The following is a 20,927-nucleotide window of genomic DNA, read 5'->3' on the forward strand; positions in this document are numbered from 1 at the left end:
TATTACTGGCCCTGATTTTGACTTTTTAAAAATTGCATTAAGGCCAGGTGCGGTGGCTCACACCTGTAATCCCAGCACTTTGCTGAGGCAGGTGGATCACCTGATGTCAGGAATTCAAGACCAGCCTGGCCAACATGGTGAAACCCCGTCTCTACTAAAAATACAAAAAAGTAGCCAGGCGTGGTGGCGGATGCCTGTAATCCCAGCTACTCAGCAGGCTGAGGCAGGAAAATCGCTTGAACCCGGGAGGCGGAGGTTGCAGTGAGCTGAGATTGCACCATTTTACTCCAGCCTGGGCAACAAGAGTGAAACTCTGTCTCAAAAAAAAAAAAAAAAAAAAAGCATTAAAATATGATTGATATTGATGACTAAGTATTTTTGAGCCCCCTTCAATGTTGCACCAGAGGTCAGTGCCTCACTTGTGTCACCTGAGTCCTGGACCTGTTACGTTGGATGTGCAGCTAATGAACGTCTGCTATTGCTAAGCACTGTGAGGACATAGCAGTCCTTGCTTTCAAGGAGCTCACAGCTTCATTTAGAAAGACAGGTGGGTAAGCAGAGATTAATGAGGACAGTGGCAAAAGCATTGAGATAAACAATGGAGGCAATATCAGACGAGACTATGTATATAAAAATCAGAGTCTTGCCTCCCAACATGGTATAACACAGTGGTTATGAGTGCAGGCCACAGCTAGATGCCGTTGGTTCAAGCCCTGCCTCTTCCAATTACTGGCTCTGTAATCTTGGACAAATTATACCTTAATGTCTCTGCATTTCAATTTCCTCATTTGTAAAAGTGAGCACGATAATCATACCTACTTCAAGGGGTTGTGTGGATTAAATGAGCTAAGGCATATAGGGTCTTGAGAATAGTGCCCGGGCTGGAGTGAAAGCTCAAAAATGCTAGCTGTAACTAGAATGCACTCATTTTCAAGCAAAGAGGAGCCCTACCAGATAAGATGAAAGCCAAGTCTCTTCTAAGCAAGCTGTAGGCGTTGCGGTGATTTTGATCTTGCTCTCATTTGTCACTCTCTGTCTCAAGCCACTTTCCCTTAGTTCCAGTTGAGCAGGAAAAGCTATTTCATCCTTGGCAGTTCTTCCAAATTCAGTAGACTGTGACTGAATCATTTAGAAAGTTAATGGACAATTCCTGGCTCATGGCCAAATGTACAAATCCTCATCATTTTTTTCCGAGCCTTTGATGTAAGGAACGACAAGTGGGCACTGTAATGTTCCCCCTTCGAATGTACAAGGACTCTTTTCTTCACATTGTCTCACAGGGAGACCAATATGTGCCCTTTGGAGTGGGTGAACATGACCCTCCAGTACCTTTGAAATCCTGAGATTACAAGCACAAGGTGAAACTGAAATGCACATTTTTCCTTTTTATTGCACTGATTAAGTATAAGGAGATAATTTGCTTTTTCAGCTTAGCAAGACTCCATCCTAGTTGGGGTCAACTGGATGTGCTGAGGTGATGTGAGTACAAGGCCTCCAGTCCTCATTTATTCCTACACGTCTGCTCTGATGTCATGAAAAGCATCACATCGTTTAAAAAGTATTCCTGTGTTCCCAATTGTCTAGAAAGTTAAATATGGACTGAGTGACGGATGACATTTGTAAATTGTTAGTTTTGTTAATTGTGAAGCTAGCATTGTGGTTACAAAGAAAACTCTTTTTCTTTTCTTCCTTCCTTCCTCCCTCCCTCCCTCTCTCCCTTCCTCCCTCAGATGCCTATTGCAGTGAAATGACATGACAACTGACATTTTGAGATTTGTGTTGGGGATGGATACCTGAGAAAAACAAGAATGACAATGTATGAGTTGCTGTTGAATCTGAGTGGTGGGTATGAAGGGGTTACTTGCCTTCTCTACTTTTGTGTCGTTCTGGAAATTTTCCCAAGAAAAAGTTTTAAAAGCACATTTTTCAGTTTCAAGGCACTGATTGTCAATCTTGCCTCGACCCTCTGGGCTGCTTATTCACACATCCCTCCCTCAACAATGGAAGGTGGTTTTCCTGCCAGTATGCTGGGGGGCGGGGCAGGGGGGGCGGACAGGGGGAAGTGTTACAAGTGTGGCTGAGATAATGACCTCCTCAGCCCCTGGAGCCACCAGTGGGACCTAAGGCAGAGGGTGGGACTCTGAATGGCCAGAATCCTGAACTAGTAGCCTACAGCCACGAGTGGTCTCATCTGTGTGTCCTAGGGTTCAGATAATTGTCACTTTCTTCGAGAGCCATGTGGTCAAAATGGTTCCCGGTTCCCATGTGGTTCATGATTGTTCCCAGTTAAGATGCAAATATCTCCTGGGAGGGGTTAACTCAATAAGCTAGTTTCAACTCTTAACACCTCAGGTGTTTCCAGATTAGCTCTTAGGGCTCTGGCTGCCCAGTGACACCTCCCTCCAGTGGTAGGTGAGTTTGGGACCTTGAGGAGCCAGGGTGGGGTAAGATGGTAGGGAAGCCTGTGAGCTGGTCTCCGAGCCCCACCGTGAGTAGGCCTGAAGGGAGGAGGGGAAGAAAGATACTGAGAAGTTGGGAGACAGATGGTGGTGGGAGGTAATGTGGGCAGGAGTGTCCTAGGGAACCCCAGGAGGAAAAAGGCCTCCAGCCTCACATTCTCTGATTCCCAGCTTCTTCTGGGCTTCTTCTAGCTTCTTCTAGACTGCTGCACAGCAGCATCACGTCATAGTTCCATCTGGAGGAGAAGTAATTTCTTGAAAACCTTCCTAGGGTTTATCTGAGGTCAGGGGTTTGAGACCAGCCTGACCAACATGGTGAAACCCTGTCTCTACTAAAAATAAATTTTAAAAAAATTAGCTGGGCATGGTGGCACACGCTTGTAATCCCAGCTACTCAGGAGGCTAAGGCAAGAGAATCAATTCAATCCAGGAGGTGGAGGTTGCAGTGAGCCAAGATTTGTGCCACAGCACTCCAGCCTGGGCGACCGAGCCAGACTTTGTCTCAAAAAAAAAAAAAAAGAGAGAAAGAAAAGAATATTTTCCTAGGGCTTCTGCCCTCCACAGATTTATGGACACCTGACATTTACCCAAGTTGTCAGAGAACTGTGCTCAGGGGAATTCTTATTTTTAATCAGATACCCCAAGTGTATTGTTACTCCATTGTCCAAGTTTGGGTTCCGTTAGAAGCAGAAACAGTCCCTCCGGGGGACCAACCCTGAACTGACTTCCTTTGGACATTTTTTAACCATAAGAAATGAATATACTTCTGTCTTATTTAAGGCCCAGTTATTTTGGATTTGTGTAATTCACAAGCGAACTGGACCCTAACTGATTTGGATTCCTAGCAAAAGTGGAAGGATCCTGAGAATAAATGCAACTCTGAGGCTGTAGCAAACACTCTGAGGTGAGCCAGGGAGACTGAGGTGAGCCAGGGAGACTGAGGTCTTGGCAAGCCAAGGGGGCAGGAATGAAGTCAACAAAGGTTCAGGAAGTGGGCTGAGCCAAAAAGGAGCAAAAAGAATGTTGGGGACAAAGCAAGGAGCACCTTCTACACCTTGACTCTATTAACCATGGTGCATAACAATAGTCTGCCTTAGAGGTCAAGGGGGCTGAAAAGAGAAGGCGTGAGGTTAGGATTGTGGCCAATTAGACATCATGGGCAAGGAGAGGGGAGAGGGAAGGAAGGATGACTCCAGGTCTCTGGCTTAGGAACCTGGGTGGCTAGTGCTGCCATTTTGAGAGAAGGCACTCAGTGGTGGAGAGGTAACTTTTAGACCTATTGGGGCTCATGGGAGACCCAAGTAGAGGCATTCATTAGGCTGTTGGGTCTAGACTCCATGAAAGAGAGCAGGGCTAGACATCTCAGTGTGGACCAGTTGGGCTATAGATGGGCTTTGGTGACAAAGATGTGATTGAGGTTGCCAAGGAAAGTATGTGGGATAAGAAGACAATAGCTAATTACCAACATCTAAGTTGGCGGAGGGGGGCGGGAAACAACCAAGGAAATCTGTGAAGAAGATTGGGAAGAAGTGGCAAGAGAAGAGGGCAGAAAACAAGTGGGGTGGGGTGTTCTAGTATCCACGGAAAGGAAGCGAGTCAGGAAGAGTCATCCATGATGTGAAACCACACACAGAAATGTCTAGTAAAGCAAATACTGCCGGTGCCCCACCACATTCCCTCGGCCCTTACCAGTGTCTGCTGCCAGATTTCCAACTGCTAGAAGCTGCCTCGCTTCAACTCTCTTTCTTTGGCTTCCAGAGCCTGCTGTGTCCATGGGCATGACAAGCTGAAAATGCCAGGGAATGCCCCTTCCACCAAGCAGCCCTCAACCAATGCTTGACAGAAGCTGGTGTATAACTACTCCAGCCCCCTTGCCCCTTGGGTGACATAACTCTGAGATGCGTGTCCTACACCATTTTCCAGGGTTCCCCACGGGATTAAGCCTTGCTTGTCCATCATGAAACTTGTTAATAACACACTGTGTTGGCTTCCTTTCCCTTCCTTCCTATTTCTTCACCCCTTTACCGGTGTTTTCTGGGGTCACCTCCCAAATAAACGACTTACAGTCAAATTCTTGTCTCAGGTTCTGCTTTTAAGGAAACCCAAACTAGAATATTTAGAAAGATCAAGCCTGAGAAACATCCCCGGAATCTGACAGTCAGTTTGATTGGTGAATCTGAGGGAGAAAGTCGAAATGGTGCAGAGGGAAGGATGTTGCATTTCAGGGAGATTTCTTAAATGGATAAGAAGTAAACGGTGGAGAAGACACTTCAGACGCAAAATAACCCACAGAAGACATAAACAGTGGTGACACCATATTTCACTTCAACAGGATCTCATTCCCCGCTTCCTAATAGCACCCTAACAGTTTGAGGGAGCTCACCTTTCTCCCACTCTGTCTTGTCTTGGAGGGAGGTGGTGTCTGTCTCCTCTGGTGGATTTTAATGAGCCAGCTTCCTCATCTTGATGCAAGCAGGTGATCTATGCTAGGGTACCATGGGATGCCTTCTCCCCGGTTTTGGAAGCCTGAGTGATGTAGTTTGAAGACTGGTTAGAGGTCATTTATGCAACAGTCCAGTGCTAATCAGGCTCTCCCAAGCCTTCTTTTTTGTCTCCCAAATCCCTGCAACAAATTAACTTTTGCTCAAGATTGCCAGAAGCAGTTTCTGCAGCCAAGGATCCCAATTAATAAACAGTGGGCTAGAACTAAAGATCTGACGATAGTTAAGAGTTATTTTTTTCTCTTCATTTTTTTTCTGATTATGAAAATAACCTGTGCTCAATGCAGAAAATTGAGAATGTATAGAAAGTAGTCAGAAGCAGATAAAAGACCGTATAATCCCATTACCCAAAGGCAGATACTGTTAATTTAGTTGAGATGATACTGTGTATGCAATTCAATATCCAGCATATAGAATTTGGCATTCCATTTTTTGGTTTCTTTTTAAAAATTACTTAACAATGTCTTCTTTTTTTTTTTTTTGAGACAGGATCCTACTCTGTTGCCCAGGTGGGAGTGCAATGGCTCGATCTCTGCTCACTGCAGCCTCCGCCTTGTGGGTTCAAGGGATTCTCATGCCTCAGTCTCCTGACTAGCTGGGACTACAGGAACAATAACTTCTTAAATATTATTTGGATGATTCATAGTACCCTTACGGATATATTATACTTTTCTGAAAACTCCTGCCATTATTTAACATTCTGGCTTCTCTCAAAATTCTTTCATAAAGAATAGTTTCCTGAACATTTTTGTTCATAAATCTTGGTCTGACAGTTCTGATCCTGTCTATAGGCTTGATTCCCAGAGTGGAGTTATTGTTTCAAAAGGAGTGAACACTATTTAAAAGCTTTGGAAAGCTACTGCCAGAATCATCTCCAAATAATAATATACCAATTTATATTTCCACCAGTGCTCTTAATGGGATTTTACAAAATGGTCAATTTGAAAGAGGCAAGTTATCTCATTGCTATCTGATTTATATTATCTGATTATATTGATGCAGTTTTCTTCTTTCTGAATTGTCTATCTTTGCATTAATATTTTTCATGGGGATTTGTACAAACTCGATATATTAAAGCTAATAATCCGGTGTTACAGTTGTTGAAAACATTTGTATCAGTTCATTTACTTTTTCCATCTGATTGTGTTGCTTTTAGCTATTCAAATGCTTAAAAATTTTGTATCATTAAATCTAGCAAAATTTGTCCTTGTGAAGAGATCTTTGAGAAGTTCTTTGTTGTTTTAAACTTGTCAAGACCTCCTTGATCTCAGTGTTTGATAAATATTCATTTCGAATAGTATTTTTGTCTTGAATTCTTTCTTTAGCAATACTACCATAGCTGCTTTCTTTTGCCCACCTTTAACTGGTGTGTCTTTATTCGTCCTTCTAATTTTAACCTTTTGGTGTAATTTTGTTTTAGGTTGTCATTTATAAGCAGCACACAATCATGTTTTACTTCTTTTTAGCCCACTGTGAGCATCTCTGCTTTTTTTTTTTTTTTTTCCCCGACAGAGTCTCTCTCTGTCGCCCAGGCTGAAGTGCAGTGGTGCGATCTTGGCTCACTGCAACCTCCGCCTCTCGGGTTCAAGTGATTCTCCTGCCTCAGCCTCCCGAGTAGCTAGGATTACAGGTGCATGCCACCATGCCCAGCTAATTTTTGTATTTTTAGTAGAGACAGGGTTTTGCCATGTTGCCCAGGCTGGTCTTGAACTCCTGGCCTCAAGTGATCCTCCCGCCTCAGACTCCCAAAGTGTTGGGATTACAGACATTAGCCACCACACCCGGCCCCATCTCTGCTTTTTATTACAGAATGTCAAACATTGACTATTAGCCTAAAAACTGATGCATATATCCTGATTTCTGGCATCTTTTTTGTATTCTCTTTTAGGTTTGCTATTTCTTTCTTTCTTTCTTTTTTTTTTTTTTTTTTGAGACAGAGTTTCACTCTTGTTGCCCAGTGCAGTGGCGCAATCTTGGCTCACTACAACCTCCACCTCCTGGGTTCAAGTGATTCTCCTGCCTCCGCCTCCTGAGTAGCTGGGATTACAGGCAGGCACCCCCCACCACGCCCAGCTAATTTTTTAATTTTTAGTAGAGACGGAGTTTCACCATGTTGACCAGGCTGGTCTTGAACTCCTGACCTCAGGTGATCCACCCACCTCAACCTCCATAAGTGCAGGGATTACAGGCGTGAGCCACCGTGTCCGGCCAGGTTTGCTATTTTCTTGCCTACGTCATTGTCACTGTGTTTTTGTTTTCTTCATTGATAATTTGGCAGGTGGTTCTTAACCCTGGTGGTGGTTACTATTTTTGTTAATTTTTAAAATGTATTTGAATATTTATTGTACTTTTTATTAAGCTGTGGTTACCTTGAAGTTTACTAAATGTAGCCCTAAACCTATATTTCTCTACTTGTCTCAATGAAAAAAAGCATAATTTTTTTATAGCAGCCATTTAACAATTGAGTGGGTTTTTTTGTTTATTTTGTTTTGTTTTTAATCCTGTATGAAGTCCTGTCTTTAATAACATAATCTGGGGCTGTAAAGCCCAGATAATTATTATATTGTATTCATGTGATTTTTTTTCGAGATTTGGTTTTGAATTTTGCATTTGATTCAGTAACCATATTTACAACAATTATTTTCATCCAACTAAATATTTAACTGCCTTCCAGGTGGCACGATTTTTTTTTTCTTTTTCTTTTTTTTTTGAGGCAGGGTCTCACTCTGTAGCCCAGGCTGGAGTACAGTGGCATGGCCACAGTTCACTGTAGCCTTGAACTCCTGGGCTCAAGCAATCCACCCACCTCAGCCTCCCAAGTAGCTGGGGCCACAGGTGTGCACCACCACGCCTGGCTGATATTTGTATATTTTGTAGAGATAGGGTTTTGCCATGTTGCCCAGGCTGTTCTGGAGCTTCTGGGCTCAAGTGAGCCTCCTATCTTGGCCTCCCAAGGTACTAGGATTACAGACGTGCTCCACTGTGCCCAGCCTGGTTTTTTCAACTGGAGCATGTGTATGAGCATCACCTGGAGAGTTGTTTGTAATTTTACATTGTCTGGCTCTACATTCCACTTAGAGTTTCTAACCCTAGGGGTCTATAACAGTCTTCACCTGACACCCACTCTGGCCTCTGCCTTGTGGTTGTAGGCTGAGAATGGCTACAGAGGGCATTGTGGGAGACAGGCTGGAGGTGGGATGAAGAAGGGCTCTGGGAAAAGGTTTCCTGGGAAGAGGGAGTGTTCCTGGTTTCCCAATCAGGCCTGATGATGATGAAAGCACCTCTTGACCCCCACCTTCACCTTCCCAATCTCCAGTTGAGAACTGCTGGTATAAGAGAAGGAGAATGAGGCTTGGAAACTAGCTTCAAATCCTTGCTGCCACCTCCTCAGTCTGTTTTTGAACAACTTGAATCTTTGACTGTCTATTTTCTCATCAGTAAAAATGGTTCTTACTTCATAGGGTTGTAATCACAGATAATCTGTAAAAGCACTTAGCACAGTGCTTGACAACAGCAAGCTCTTAATAAAAATTATTATAATTGCTATTTTATATTGACATGTCTATTGTTGTAGGGCTCCTTCTTTATGCAATTCTAATTTTTACTTCCTTCTCTTGGAGGAAATAAACATCCAGCTACTACTCCCATGCACAATCCGTTACAATTTATTTTCTCCAAAGCAATTTGCTCGCCACTGCTTTTGCAAACCGCAGCTACCCTGAAACCTTTCTGCTCACTCCTTGTTTATCAAAACCACAGCAGTGCTGTCCTGCAGAACTTTGTGTGACAGTAGAAATGTTCTATAATAGAACATGGAGCTCCACGCACTTGCCATGTAGCTAGTGAGACTAAGGAACTGAATTTTGAATGTTAATTAATTTGAATGTAAGTAGCCACCTGTGGCTAGTGGCTACCATATTGGACAGCACAACTCTGTAGGGTTTCTTTCTTGCTTGGAACGCCATTATTAGTTAATGGTCCATCTTACAATTAATGGCGTGTTAGAAAAGAGGAAGTTCAGTGAGAAATTATGAAATTTAATGTTAGACTTAATTTTTTCTATTTCTAGCCTTTCATAAATAGCTTGTTCTTTCCTTCAAAAATGAATATACAGTTATTCTATATAAATCCAAAAAGGTCAAGATGAAGCAGGTTTCCTGCTTAGAGCATGTCTAATAGTATCTATCCTTGCTACAGATGTATTGCGTTGATGAGACCTGTTTGGTTTTAGCCAGTTAAACAGAACATTTGGAGAAGTTAAGTTCCTTGTGAATTTTGCTGATGATCAACCAGAATGAAAGTGCTTTGGAAGTTGGAGAGAGATAAAATGCAGAGTCCAATTAGGTCAGTGACTTCCACATTTATTTTTACCATGGCCCACAGTATGAAATTCAGCTTATAGCATGGACTAGTATACACATATAAACATACGTAATGGAAATAAAGACTTCACAAGAGCTATACTTCACCTTATTACATGTAGCATTTTGATAGTCTATATTTATTTTCTATCCTCTTCTGTGCCACTGTGTTGTATTTTAGTCTATTTCATTTTCCATATACTGGTCAAGATTCACTAAATTGTCTTCCAGACCCACTATTGGGTTCCAATCTGCAAACACCAGATTAGGAGATGTACAGGAGCCATGTGGATTTCAGAATCAGAGGGAAGACGGGTGACTTGCAAGTGCTGGGCTTCAGAAACAAACAGGGCTGGAGGCCGTATTAGTTTGCTAGGGCTGCTGTCACGAAATAACACAAGATGGACGGTTGAAACAACAGAAATGTATTTTCTCACGGTTCTGGAGGCTGGAAGTCCAAGATCAAGGTGCCTGCAGGGTTGAGTTCTTCTGAGACCTCTCTCCTTGGCTCACAGATAGCCACTCTCTCATTGCCTCTTCATGTGGCTGTCTCTCTGTGCATGAACAGTGCTCCTGGTATTTCTTCTTCCAGTCATATGGATCAGGGCCCACTCTAATGGCCTTATTTTAACGTAATCACCTCTTTAAAGAGGTGGTTACATTCTGAGGTACTTGGGGTTGAGACTTCAACATATGAATTTTGGTGGGACACCAGTTGTGCAAAGCAACAATGCAAAACTTAATACACAAGTGCGGAAGGTTCTCAGGCTCCAGAAAAAAATGGGAGTATAAAGCATGCTACAAATAAATTACTGCTATCTTAGTGAAAAGAGAAGTTGGTTAGGTTTAATCATAAATTCTGAATTTAAAATATAAATGTGTGTGCTTGCTGATATGAATATCTGATAAAAATCCTCATGCACATCTTTGGCTTACCAATCAATATTTAACTCAAGGTTCACTTATCGTAAATGAGAACTGGAAGTTCTTTTGCAATTGGATGGAGACGCTGTCTAGTCTCAACATGCTATTTGTGATAACACTTGAAGAACAGACAGCATTTTCTTTGCAAACATTAACTTGCCACATCTTACAAAATTATTCCCCTTGGGCCACCTGTATCAGGATGGTACTATCTCAGTTTTCCAGATATGGAACTGCTCAATTCTCTCTCTGAGGTTGCATAAAGGCACCAGTAACCCAAGCTAATGCTAAATTAAGAAATCAACTGGTTCTCATCCAATACAGCTAAACCAGATGGGCTGCCTTAGCAACTTCCAGGCCAACTCCGTCTATTTTTCAACCCAAATTTAATAGATTTGTGCACTGCCTGCCTTTTTCATTTGTTAGACTCTGGAGAGAGAAAAAGAACACATTTTTATACTCCCCTTTGTAAGTATAAAATAATAACTTCCAGCTCACGGAAAATAAAATAAGTTAAATAAAAATGAAATATACGCCATCTGTAACTCCACTACGCACTTTAAGGCTTTAGCATATTTCCTTCCAATATTTTAATGCATTCTTATAATGAAAATTATACTATATATATAGTTTTTTATCCTGCATTACTTGCTTATGATTATATGCATTCCACTTAAATCTCTTTCAAAGCATTATTCTTTCATGGTTACTGGATAATTCTTTAAGTGTGTCCAGTGGAAGTGGGAAGATGGCAGTCTAGGGTGAAACTCAAGCCAAGAGGGTAGTCCACAAACCAGCCAAGGTGATCCTCAGGACAGCAGACCAAGAGAAGATTCTAAACTGCTGCTTAATGAGCTGTGGGGTAGAATGCGGGGGAGGGGAGAGTTGTTCCAGGAAATTCAATGTACCCGAAATAGGTGGGCAAAACGAGCCATAACACATCAACTCTGAATCCTAGGCTTGTAGCCCGTGGGTGCAGAGAAATAGCTTTTCTGTGAATCCCTGCATCTCATGTGTTCTCAGCCCCACTTACTCACTCAGAAATCCCAGTCCCTTGTGAAGTCTTTCTTGAGTGTCCGGGGAAAAGTAGAGACACTTTATGTGTTTGCAACCATCAGTCTGGGCCACAGGGCTCAGTCGGTTTCTGCTTCTCTGAATTCTGTCTCAGCCATCTGTGCCCTCTTTGGAAGGGATCTCTGCTTCACCAGCCTCTACCCCATAAAGGGACACATTCAGGAAGATTCAGTTTGACCACTCATGATCTCCATCCTCATACCCTTTAATTACCCAGCAGCCTTTTCCCATGTGAGACATTCTGTGTTGGGCCCCCTTGGTTCACACAGGCAGCCTTCGCACCACTCCTCCCCTACAGTGTCACAGCTGCATTCACTGCTCCTTTTGGAATCTCAAACTGTGTTGCCAAATCCACCTGATCACACCAAATTCCCTTCTCTTCTGGGATTAATTCTTTTTTCAAGATTCTCCCCTGCCCCCATCCCTCCTTGCAAGCCGGCTTCTGTTGGCCTCCTCTTCCTCCCTGCCAACTCTACCCGACATGTCTGTCTATATCCATACTCCAGTTGTGGGCTCAAGTCAATGCATCTTCTGCTTTGATGCCCATGTGCATCAGTTAATTCAAACCTATACCCAGAGGCTGGGGACGCCCAACATATTGAGTCTCTGTTCTGGCCTAACTGGAACCTCTGCTACAGTGACTTAGTCCTTCCCCTTGTCAGGGAATCATAGAGCATTTTGCTATAATAAATATCACTGTAGTCAACATCTGTTTGCATAAATCTCCGGTAATCATCCACATCTCTGGTCATTTCTTTCAGGAAGATTCCTAAAGGTGGAATTACGCAGTCAAAAAGTATACACATTTAAAAGGGTCTTGATCCATAGTACAAATTGCTTTTCACAAAGATGTTTCCAACTGTCACACTCACCTGCCACACAGGACAGTCGAAAAGGCACATTTGAGAATGCATCCCTGTGTTTCTAAGGGTGTGAATGAGTGGCGCCTGCACTGACTCCCGGAGTTACAGCCAGAAAGCCTCAGTTCAAACCCTAGCTTGCCAACTATGTAACTGTGGTGGGTCACTTACTTTTCTAAGACTTGGTTTTTTCTCATGTTTAATGGGACTAATGACACCTTCCCAATAGAGGTAGTGGAATGAATACGTGAGAAATTGCACGCATGAAGGTTAACTCACATCCCCTTTCAGCTCTGCTTGGAAGCTAGTTACTCTTGAATCTAATAAGAGTTTACATTTTAATGACCAGTCTGACAACAACTCCCCCCAGCAAACTGCACCAGTGCTAGGTAAGCGGGAACAATCTTTTCTTTTCTTTCAACTAGTGAGCATGAAGGCTAAAGATGGGGGCTTCCCCAGAACCCCCAGGCCACACCACTGCCTGCCCTGCCTCCCAGATGTCGAAGGACCTGCCATGCTGATTGGGTAAGATAAAAGCCACATGGTGAACGCAAGACTTTGGGCTAACATTTTTGTTTTACGAACGGTTCCACAGTTTTGAATTCAGCTGCATACCCTACTTGCCAACCATAGCAAAGTACGAATACAATTCAGCACCTCATTAATCCCAATATTATTACATGTGTGGTTTTCATTTCACATTTAATATTTATTTTTCTCAAGAGGAAGCCAGGACTAGATTAAGCATGTTAGAGTCATCCAGTCCGAAGGTCAGCGAAGTATTGGTAGAGCGGGGGAGGCAGGGGCTTCTGGGGGAAGCAAAGACTGTGGCCGACTTTCGTTCATGGCCTGATGAGTAACACTCATTGATCATTTTTATGGACTTAAACAGTAAGTGGCTTTCTGGACTGACTAAACTAAAACAGGGGATGCATGAACACATTTAGATTCAGCTCTGAGTCTTTGAATCTACCCATCCTAGCAATCGCACCTTCACATCACAGGAGCTTGTTAGTAGCATGTTAGCTCTAAAATGGATCTTAGAGACAACCTCCTTCCCTCTGTCTGCTTGTGTGAGACGTTTAGCATTACAGCGTTTATTGGCTGGGCTTTAAACAAAATAGAAAAGCAGTTGGAAATCAGTGGCTTAATTCTCTTCTGGAATTAAAGTTAAGTTCCAGTCTAAGAAACTACAGGAGGACACTCACATGCAGAATTTTGTTCTAATCAGACTAATAAGGGCCCTATCTCTAGAATGAAAGAACTGGGGAAGAAAAAGTTGCTTCTAATCTATAGTATATTCAGAAGAGCAAAGAAGTACTTTGAAGTTCTCTTAGGTAGGAAGAAGATAAAGTTATAATATAATGCCCAGATGACTTTTTTTCATCCTCCCTGAAACCTTCTTATTCTGCAAATATTTAGCAACTGTGAATAGGGAGGTCAGCAGAAGCATGTGAAACATTCAAGGCTGTTGCAAGCCAGAAGCTAGGTATGGGTTAGATTTGTGAGAGGGGGTTTGGATTTTTGTTCCTACTAGCCCAGATGACTTTTTTTCATCCTCCCTGAAACCTTCTTATTCTGCAAATATTTAGCAACTGTGAATAGGGAGGTCAGCAGAAGCATGTGAAACATTCAAGGCTGTTGCAAGCCAGAAGCTAGGTATGGGTTAGATTTGTGAGAGGGGGTTTGGATTTTTGTTCCTACCTAGCATGTGGGGTAATAGTAAAGGATTTTGAGCAGGGAGAATGACACATCTGAATAATGCTTTAGGAGACAGGATGTGTTGGAAGCAATGTGTGGCAAGACAGGAAAGGAGAAGACGCTGCAGGCTGGGAGGACAGGTAGGGAATGCGTAAAATCATCAAGGAGAGGGTGGGTGATAAGGTTTGGCTATGACTCCACACAAGTCTCATCTTGAATTGTAGCTCCCATAATTCCCACGTGTTGTGGGAGGGACTGGTGGGAGGTAATTGAATCACGGGGGCAGTTTCCCCCATACTGTTCTCGTGGTAGTGAATAAGTCTCACAAGATATGATGGTTTTAGAAGAAGAAACCCCTTTCACTTGGCTCTCATTCTCTCTCTTGCCTGCTGTCATGTAAGACGTGCCTTCCACTTTCCACCATGATTGTAAGGCCTCCCCAGTCATGTGGAACCGTGAGTCCATTAAGCCTCTTTTTCTTTATAATTTACCCAGTCTGGGGTATGTCTTTATCAGCAGTGTGAAAACGGCCTAATGCCTGAACTAGGCTTTAGAACTAGGAATTATCTTAATTCAGGTGCCCCCAGAAGTAGGCCCTGAGAAAGGATTCCAGTGCAAGTATGCAAGTAGTTTCTTTGGGAGATGATCCCAATCAACACTGGTTGGGGAGAGAGGAAATGAGAGGGAAAGAAAGCAAGTGGGTGTTAGCAAGTCAGCTACTGCTGTGGGCAATTAGAGTTCTATCCTGATGGGGAGCCCTGGGAGACTACCTAGAAGGCACCTCAGAGTTCTCCCTGCAAAGAGACAAGGAAGGTGGGGATTTATTCATCAATTCCCCACCAACCATTGGTGGAGAGCTGCTTCCAGAACACCCCCTAGCATTCCAGATTCGCCCTGCATGTGGGCCAAATGTGCTCCAACAAAAATGCCCTCGGGAAGAGAGTTGCAGGTGTCTGCAATGAACAACCTTGGGAATGGAGAGGTGAATGTCAAGGGAATCCGGGTAGAGCAAAAACAGGGCCTCACACAGACGTCTATTTCTCCCTGGAGATACTCAGGCAGTCCTGGATCTTGTAAACGGGACTTAGCTCTCTGAGTAGTTGGGCAGAAAGATCTCTGATTTGACTTTCTTCTCTAAATTCTGTGATTCCTTCATCTTCAATAACAGGCCACCCTATACGCACAGATTACATTCTTGCATGTATTTAATCCCAGTTTTGAATCCATGCCCCTTTTAATTCTACTCCATAATACACATTTCCTTGAGGAACTTGCAATTAGCATTTCTGCATACCTTTTATGGAATTATATTTTTAAAACACTTATCTAATGAGATTGCAGAAGACTGGAAATTACAGTAATGAAGGTATTAGCCAGGCATGTGATACCCAAGGTAGGAAAGAAAAACATATTAAGTCAACTTGCCATAACTTACTCCAGTGAGGCTGGCAACGAGCAAGCCATCCATCTCCATCATTTACTAGAATTAATTCAAAGTCCTGCTAGGGTTCAACCGAGAAGAGAAACTTGCCAAGACTTCACGTTGGAAGCCATTCAACATGAAAACCGGCATGACGTATTTTCTCTTCTGGACTGCACAACTCAAAATTGAAGAAATTTGAGGAATTTCTAGAAAATTCCATAACAGGTCAATGACGATTTAACCCCAAGAAAAGAGAAGTGACTCTCTTAGGGAAACCGTAAGTTGCTTGCATTTGTGGACCTTAAACTGACCTTTTTGGTTCTCTTGAAGTTAGTTTATTAAGGGGGAAGGGAGTGAGAAAGTGCTAACAGCTCCCAGGACAGATTTTTCAGTGCTGAGGTCCACCCAGTGAACTCCCGAGCCAAGTAATCAATGCTTGAAAATACGTTTACATCATGGAAGTAGAAAAGCCAAACCCCAGCTGGCCTTCATGAGAGGGAATAAATGTAAAGCCCAGAACGAAAACGTGGCATCTCTTAGCGAGGTAGCATTTTCTTCATTTTTATTGGTCCCTTTCCTTTGACCACAGTCCCTCGCAGCCCCTCAGGATCCGGTCTGGGAGGCAGGGGGCAGCTTCTGTTACTTTCACACCCAATTGGAGTGGCCTGTGGGCTGACCCAAATCTGGGTGAACTCATTTTCATTAAACCAGTAGATAGTCATTGAGCACCTACTGAGTGCAAGGGACAGAATCAAGCTCTTTGCTGTTGGTAAAGGTAAGTCGGCCCTGAGGGGCCTTAGAATTCGATGGGGGAAGTGAGACATAGAGAACTCTAACATAAAGTTCCAAGGATGCAGTGCTGTCGCCATGCTATAACTTCCTGTCATACTTGTAACTGTGAAAAGGATCCCGGCCGGGTGCAGTGACACACGCCTGTAATTCCAGCACTTCGGAGGCCGAGGTGGGAGGATCACTTGAGTCTAGGAGTTCAAGACCTGCCTGAGCAATGTGGCGAACCGTGTCTCTGCAAAAGTAAAAAATCAGCTGGGTGTGGTGGTGCGTGCCTGTAGTCCCAGCTACTTGGAAGGGAGAATCACTTGACCCCAGGAGGTCGCCCATGCTCTCCAGCCTGGACAACAGAGTGAGACCCTGCCTCAAGAAAAGAAGAAAATAAAAATAACAATACTGGGAACTCACTTACAGAACACTTTTGGTGGTCTAGGTTCTGTAAGATAAGTATTATTGCTATCTTATTTTACAGATGTGGAAATTAAGCCACAGGGAGGTTAAGGCACTTACCCAAGTTCACACAACCAGTTAGTGGTAGAGCTGAGATTCAAATCCAAATCCAAGCAATCTGGCTTTGAAGCCCACGTTCTTAACCACTATACTACCTACCACACAATAATTTTTTAATATTAGATTGTTCATGTATCCAGCCGTTTCTCAGTTACTTTAGAAAATTCCATGAGGTAGAGAACTTGCACTTTCATCCTTATGTTCTAGTACATGGCACATAGAGTCTGGTCCCAGGATATTCATTAAGATCGTTTTTTGTTTGTTTGTTTTTGAGACAGAGTCTTGCTCTGTTGCCCAGGCTGTAGTGCAGTGACACGATCTCGGTTCACTGCAACCTCTGCCTCCCATGTTCAAGCAATTCTCCTGCCTCAGCCTCTCGAGTAGCTGGGATTAAGGTGCATACCACCACGCCCAGCTAACTTTTGTATTTTTAGTACAGACAGAGTTTCACCATGTTGGCCAGGCTAGTCTGGAACTCCTGACCTCAAGTGATCCACCCGCCTTGGCATCCCAAAGTGTTGGGATTACAGGCGTGAGCCACTGCACCCGGCCTCATTAAGATTCTTAATAAATATTTATTGAACAAATGAATGAAAGAACTTAAAGCCCTGTTGAGGCTCTGCGGCTGTTTAGAGAAGGAAAAAAATGACATTTAATCACAGGCATGAGGGAAGGCTGCCTGGAGGAAGTGGTATTTAGCCTCTGCCTTGACTGGCAGATAGGGCCCATGGAGGTAGACGGATATCTTTCAATTCCATGCTGCAAATGCAGACCTTTGGTCAGTTGGAAGGCCCGCAGCCTGTAACTTGGCAGGCCTGCTTCTCAGAAGAAATGGGCGTTCTATGACCGAGTACCTAAGCAATGGGTCTAACTGCCTCCACAGGCCCTGGAGACAGAGTGAGAGGACAGATGCCCTGCAGATGGAGCATGGAGCATCTGGGAGGCCAGGGAGTGTGAGACTGTACCACCGGGCTGTGCTGGGCTGGGTCCCACCCTGGAGCCCCAGGACTCTGGGTGACCCGAGCAGAGGTCTGCTTGTCTGCGGGATGTAAGCACAGGGGAAGGGCCCCACAGGCCACTTCTGGCTCTGCCCAGATCTGAGCAGCTGCCACTGAAGGGAAGCACCTGTCAGAGTGCATTTCATGGAGGGAACTGGATGGGTGGAGGCGTGGTGTGCCTGGTGGAGCCCATATAGTGGTGGGGGTGGGGGTATATTTGGCAGCAGAGAAGGGCATGGGCAGATTGAAAAAGCTCAGGCAGCGTCCAAGCCAGAGAGCGGTCACACCTGTTGAGACTGGAGGAGCACTTGACGGGGTCTTCCTTGGATGGGTAACTTTGGAAATCAGACCCCAAGGGCATTTCATATCTTGGTAACAAAGGGAGTCCCTCACAGGGGGCCTTTGGAGAATCCAGTCATGGTCTGAGGCCACCCCGAATGGACTCCAGGGGCTGCTAACTGGACTCTGTGAGCTCCGTTGACAAACAGCCCAAGTGGAATTGTTTCTGGATTCATAACGTGGTAAGGTTGCTGGACAGACGATGGGGGCTTCACTTAGCTGTTTCTCTCCCTATTCTTAGGCAGGATTCTGTGAACTACTGTGGAGAGGTGGGTCTCAGCGTGAAATGGTCTTTCACGTGTAGGAAGCAGCAGGAAATGGAACTGGAAAATCCAGACACAAAATATAGGCTACATAGTTTTAATTTCCTATTTGATGACTTCACAGCTTGGCAATATCATAAAGCCAGGGCAGGGCAATTGGAGAGAACTAAGATCTGAAAACCAATTCCACAGTCCCAGCCTCTGATCACATCCTCTCTCCCACTGTCCACAGCAACGATCTCAAACTTTCACAACACGCCTTAAAGTCTTCTCCTTTCAATTTGCATGACTTCCTCACACTTCTCCTTCATGTCCCCTGCTCCCGCCACCCCCCAGTCAGACAGGTTCTTTCTGCCTCTTATCCTCATGATCTTCCCTTCCTCTCAGACAGGACCATCCACCTCCCATCCTCCTGGGCCTTGGAGCCCCTCCCTTCCCAGCCCCTCATTTCCTGATTCCCCTGCGTCTTCAGCCCCCAGCCCTCCTCTGCCTTTATTCATCTAGGATAGAAACACTATCCTATTTTCTTTGTTGCCCAGGCTGGAGAGCAGTGGTGTGATCTCGGTTCACTGCAACCTCTAGCTCTGGGTTCAAACGATTCTCATGTCTCAGCCTCCCGAGTACTTGGGATTACAGGTGCCCGCCACCACATCCGGCTAATTTTTGTACTTTAGTAGAGATGGGATTTCACCATGTTGGTCAGGTTGCTCTCAAACTCCTGACCTCAAGTGATCCACCCGCCTCAACCTCCCAAAGTGCTGGATTACAGGAATGAGCCACCGGCCCAGCCTCAAACCCTTTTTTGCTCCCTCTCACATCTTGCCAGGGCCAATTTTTTCCTTTCCTTTCATCCACTTTATTATGATCTTTGCTTCTCCCTTCCCATTCATTATGCAAACCACTGCACTTTTCCTTCAGCCCCTGGCAAGCCCCTACAACTGCTCACACACAAGCAGTAAGGGCCAAATCCAGTTCACACCATAGTGCTGGCCCCGCCTGTTCCCCACAACTCTCTGCCCCCCACTTGCCCAATGCCGTCCTCTCCTTGGGTCCCTCCTAATCTTCAATTTCTCATTCTTAGTCTTTTTCATGTCAACTGGGCAGTGAAAAATAATCAAACTTTTCAAAAGGGAAATTTTTATGAGAACTTCAAAGAAAATAATATATTGATATGAGGATATGAACGCAATCCAAACCTAAGGTCCTCCTTATGCAGAACTTATCTAGTGAAATGAGAAAATAATTTTTAGGAAAGCATCTGAAACAAAGAGATTAAAATGTCAAAAGTTATCAAGGTGCTCCAACTGTTTCATACAAAAAAGTTTTATTTTATTTTTATTTTATTTTATTTTATTTTTGAGACACAATCTCGCTCTGTCGCCTAGGCTGGAGTGCAGTGGTGTGATCTCAGCTCACTGCAGCCTCTGCCTCCCGGGTTCAAGCGATTCTTGTGCCTCAGCCTCCCGTGTAGCTAGGACTACAGGCACACGCCACCACACCTGGCTAATTTTTGTATTTTTAGTAGAGATGGGATTTCACCACATTGGCCAGGCTGGTCTCCAACTCCTGACCTCGAGCTATCCACCTGCCTCAGTCTCCAAAGTGCTGGGAATATAGGCATGAGCCACTGCGACCAGCCACATAAAAGTATTTTAATACCTCACCTAAATTGTGAAATTCAAGACTCTGAGCATAGTTGAACAAGTTTTGTTGATATTAGAGAAGCAAAAGGAATAATATTTTAAGCTCTATTGTTGGTACTTGAAAAAAGTCACTGAAATGACAAATATTTACAGGAAAACTTTATTGCCTGATAAAAAGAATAGAACTTCTTCTGGGTTCAGTGGCTCACGCCTGTAATCCCAACACTTGGGGAGGCCAAAACAGGAGGGTCGCCTGAGGCCAGTAGTTCAAGACAAGCCTGGGGAACATAGCGAGACCCCATCTCTACAAAAAACAAATTTTAATTAGCCTGGCATGGTGGTGCACACCTGTAGTCCCAGCTACTTGGGAAGCAGAGGTGGGAGAATTGTTTGAGCCTAGGAGGTCAAGGCTGCAGTGAGCTGTGATTGCATCACTGCACTCTGGCACTCCATTCTAGGCAACAGAGTGAGACCTTCTTGTCTCTTAAAAAAAAAAAAATAGAGCTTGAGTCAAAATTTTAGAAATCTTTCTGGATATTTTAAATTGAAAATAAGCCAGTGCATTAAATTATCTTTGGATGATGCACTAAACATATAAATCAGGTCAAACAGAGATTGTTCCCTGGGCACACAAGCCAAATCTAGTCTGCTCCCTAATTTTGTACAGCCTGTGAACGAAAGAAGAAAAATATTTGTTGACAAGTGAAAATTATCTAAAATTCAAATTCCAGTGTCCACAGATGGAGTTTTATTGGAACACAGCACACCCATTCTTTTCTATATTGTCTGTGACTGCTTTCTCACTACCACAGCAGAATCGAGTAGTTGCTACAGACACCGTGTGTCCTGCAAATGCTAAAATATTTACCTGCCACCTCATTACAGAAAAATTTTAACGATCCCTGAAGTAAAAGATTTAAATAAATTCAATTCAATAAATTTTATAATGCACTACCATACAAAAATAATAATTTGAAATAATTAAATAGAACATCTGTAAATTAAAGTAATGAAAATAGGAAGAACATTTGAATCACCTGAGGCAGCCTGTAGGGCCCAAGCTACAGAAGCATTTGGTTTTA

The sequence above is a fragment of the Trachypithecus francoisi genome, unplaced genomic scaffold (genome assembly GCF_009764315.1).
Source record: "Trachypithecus francoisi isolate TF-2019V2 unplaced genomic scaffold, Tfra_2.0 Lachesis_group6, whole genome shotgun sequence".
Classification (NCBI taxonomy): Eukaryota; Metazoa; Chordata; class Mammalia; order Primates; family Cercopithecidae; genus Trachypithecus; species Trachypithecus francoisi.